This window comes from Octodon degus, unplaced genomic scaffold (genome assembly GCF_000260255.1).
Source record: "Octodon degus isolate 3935 unplaced genomic scaffold, OctDeg1.0 scaffold00083, whole genome shotgun sequence".
Classification (NCBI taxonomy): Eukaryota; Metazoa; Chordata; class Mammalia; order Rodentia; family Octodontidae; genus Octodon; species Octodon degus.
The window spans coordinates 8,438,851-8,443,198 of record NW_004524659.1 but is presented as its reverse complement, the minus strand read 5'-3'; positions in this window follow the sequence as shown (position 1 = coordinate 8,443,198).

Genomic DNA, 4,348 nt, shown 5'->3' with positions numbered 1-4,348 from the left:
AGTCTGTAGTATGAGGCCAAGAATTGGTCTCCCACACACCACCACCATGCCTGGCCAATAAAGGCAATTTTAAAGCAAAAAAAGTTTCGTAATTTTTAAAAAATAATTTGCAAAGCAATATAGCCATGCTAAAAATCTTTAGCTTCCAAGCAGTTGGTAACTATCAGTATTTTCAGGTCATATATAAAGATACCCAATAGGGGTTGGGGTGATGGCTGAGTAGAATAAGCGCTTGCCTGGCAAGCATAAGGGCCTGAGTTCAATCCCCGGTTCTGCAAGAAATAAATAAATAAATAAATAAAAATAAAGATACCCACTAGAAATAAAAAGTCATGACCACCGGACATCAACATTCTACCAGTCATAAAAAGGATTCTTTTTGTTTTCCAAGATGAAGGGGGTGTACTTTGATGGCAAACTTACATTTTTTTTTTCCAGAACTGGGTCTTGATGCTACAGCCCTCATACTAAGCTATATCACAAACTCTTTCTATTTTTTGAGACAGGATCTCACTAAATCACTAAGTTCCCAGGCGGGGCTTGAGGTCTGCAGTCCTCCTTTCTGTATACTTTTTAGAAATTTTAATTACAGAGACTTCTAAGGAGGAAACATATTTCTTTTCAACATTCTGGCAGAAGATAGTAAGTAATTATAGTTGCTCAACTTTTTGAATATATTAAAAACTGAAGCAAAGGTTTACATATGTATATGATAACTCTTTATTGTTAATCTCATGGTGTCTTAAGTATAATTATGATTCCAAATATTCAGGTCTTCTAAAATGTGAAACAAAGATTGCTTATTATAATAATACTTTCTCTCAAATACCTAGCCCCACCCCCTAAAAAAACCTGTCAGGCTTTCACAACAAATTGGTCAAACAATAGCCATAATTTATCCAGATGACTAACACTAACAAAAGATCTAAGAGGTGCTATACATGGTTCCATGATAAATCTTCAAAAATTTTAACTAACCTTGTCAGATAACAAAAGTTAAATATATATTTATACAAGTCTTGCTTTAACTTAGTCTTAACCTTCCAACAAAAATATAATCATGAGATATAAAAAATAATGCCATATTAATATGCTAAGCTATAAAAGGCTCAAGCTAACAACTTCTAACAATTACTAGCTATACTGATAACTCTCTACTATTATAGACTATTAGACTATATAGAATTATATTGCTAAATTCGAATACCTAAAATCCTTAGACTCACATCAAATATGAAAAGGTCCTCTGAAAATTTCTCCAAATATAGTTTCTCTAACTACAAGAAAACAATAATTTCTGACAAAACAAAACAAAAAGGAAGCTATGTTGGGAGCCTCGGAAGCTGGAAAATCCCTCAAAGGTGTGTAGGTGGGACTAGGCCTCAGTTCCTAACACAAATAAGCTACCTCAGTCCTGAGATAAACATCCTGTCTGGTTAAGGTTGGGTATTAGTCGCTAGACAACCTCGTGTCAGTGTTACTGACTTTACAAACCTATAAATAAAGGTCCATTTTGTTTTTCTGGTGAGTTCTGGCCAACCAGAGAGACCAGCCACCACCTAGGCCAACTTTTGTCTTCTTGTCTATCTTTTCTTCATTCCTGCCACTGTTTCTCTCAGAGTAAAACCAATCATATTAAAACCAACGGATCCCTACAGTATGGATCAAAAATTAAATTAAAAAAAATACATTATCAAATTGTACCCTCAAGGCAGGGTGGAGTGGTGCCTTTGTTAACAAACTTGATTCTTTCCATGATTTTGATGGAAAGCCAAGTTGGATGGGAACCAAAGCAAATTTAACAGTTAGGCTCTATGTGGACCTTATGGGGAAGTTTGGTTCTGTTCTCTTCCAGTTTGGTTTGAGACTAGAACTGCAGGGAATTGAGTTCATGGAGTGAAGCACCACTGTATTTCAAGCCTTTTAAAATCCACAATCTGTTTCCCATCTATGTTGAAGAAACCATGGCATTTTTCTGGTATAACACCCCACCATCTGCATTTTGCCGGTTCTTTCTTGTGAGGTTATTTAGCTTGCGTCCCAGACTCCATACAGACAGGAAGCAGCCATTAGGTCTGTCCTAGGTCCAGTGCTAGGTGCACTGTGGTCTTTGGGCCAGCATCATGTGGAAGCTGGTTAGCAAATCTGAATCTCAGACCCCACCCTGACCTAATTCAGAATATGCATTTAAAAAAAAGTTTTAAAAAATCTTTTATGTATTTATTTATTTGGTACAGGGTCTCACTATACAGCTTGGATTCCTGGTGGTTCTCTTGTCTCAGCCTCCCCAGCGCTGGGATTACAGGCGTGCACCACTATGCCTGGTTCTGCCGGCTTGGCATGTGGTACTGGGGATTGAACCTGGGTCTTTATGCGTGCCAGGCAGGTGCTTAGATCCCTCAGCTATCTCCTTAGCCCCAGAATTTGCAATTTAAAAAGATTCCCAGGCACCACGAATGCCCCTTAAAGGTTGCTATACCTTACAATTCCCTGGGGAGTATTAGCACCCTCTGGCTGCACCCCAGACTGATTCTCTAGAACCTTCTGGGTTTGGTCATGATGATGGTGGCTTCTTGCTTCTGCGCATTCACAGTGGTGTATTTTTGACAGAGCTCCAGCAAGTTCCCCCCTCCATTAGGCTCCTTCCTCTCTTCACAGTTCCTCTCTATACCTCAACTTCCTCATTCCTGATTGCAGAGTGGAGGTAGAAAGGGCCTATGGCATGCCAGTTCTGTAGCATTTCCTCCCCTGTCCATCTGTCCCTCCTTCCTTCCTTCCTTCCTTCCTTTTTTCTATGTGCTTGTCCTTGTGGCTCCACTCCTACCCCAATACTGTGGTCAGAACCCAGGGCTTTGGCATTGAACTGTATCCCTAGAACTTCAGTATTTTTTTAAGTGTAACTAAACAGCTAAATTGCCCAGGCTGGGCTGCCCCTTGTGGTCCTCCTGCCTCAGCCTTCCAGGCTGCTGGAATTATAGGCATTCTCCACAACACCTGGCTATTTTCTTGAGTCATTTCTGTGAAGTCAGACTAGAGCCCACTTCTCTAGATATGTATTTTAAGAAATTTCTGCCTCACTCTAAGCACTTTTGGAAACCACTGAAAGCTTCCCCTTTGTTCCATCTATGGATATTTCATAATTTGTTATATTCAGTATTTATGAAAAATAATAGCCTAAATATTTCAATGTTGTCATCATGCATATCAAGTCAGTGTGCAAGTTTGTCTCACAAATGTCATATTTTCATAATTTGCTTAATTTAGGGATCTGGATAATTTGTAATGTGTGTGTATGTGTCTGTTAGGGATGAAACCCAGGGTTTCACATGTCTCAGGTAAGTGCTCTCTGACTGAGCTATACCTTTACCCCTTATGTACCACTTAATTTATATTCTTCTTACCTTTTTTCCCCCTTGCCTTTATGTTTATGGGAGAAAGTACGTCACTGTTGTGTAACTTTCCAGAGTATTTTTTTCCCACTTGCATGCTATGGTGCAGCTAAACACATTCCCCTAAAATTCCTTCAGAAGTTGAATACAGAGGTAGTCAGATTCAGGGTTGAAATATTCAGTACAATTTTATAGGTGGTGGCAAGTAATTTCTGGAGACACAGCATGTCTGCTTGTTATCTTAGTTCATTCAGGCTGCCTAGTGAAGTGCCTTATGGAAACATCGAGACAGCTCATAGACAACAGCTGTGTGCTTCTCAGTCTTCGAGGGTAGGAAGTTGCAGCACGGCACTGGTGGCTGCCATGTCTGGTAAGGGCTTTCTGGTGCACGGATGATGCTTGCTTGCTGTGGCAGAAGGGGAGGGACTTCTGGGTCTCTTGTACAAGAGCACTAGTCCTATCTTCATGATCTAGCCCCTCCCAAAGGCCCTCTTCCCAATATCATCACCTTGAAGGTTAGGATTTTAACTTTCTTTTCTTTCTTTCTTTCTTTCTTTCTTTCTTTCTTTCTTTCTTTCTTTCTTTCTTTTTTTTTGAGACAGGGTCTTGCTATGTAGTTCATGCTGGCCTTCAACTCACTATGTAGCCCAGGCTGACTTCAAACTCACCGCAATCCTCTTGCCTCAGTCTCGAGTCCTGGGATATAGGCATGCATCACCAGGCCCAGCTTCAGAAATTTTGAGGACACAAACACTGAGAGCATAGCCATTCTGCCTCTTCCTGATGTTTGCAGCCATTACTGCTTAATGTCCAGATCCACTTGACAGCACAAAACACTAATATTTTAATTACATCTTTCCTTGTTATTAGCTGGAATGTATTCAGAAAGTAAAGTAAGGGCCACAGAGATGGCTCAGTGGTCTAAGTGCCTGCCCAGGAAAGTGCAAGGACCTGGGTTT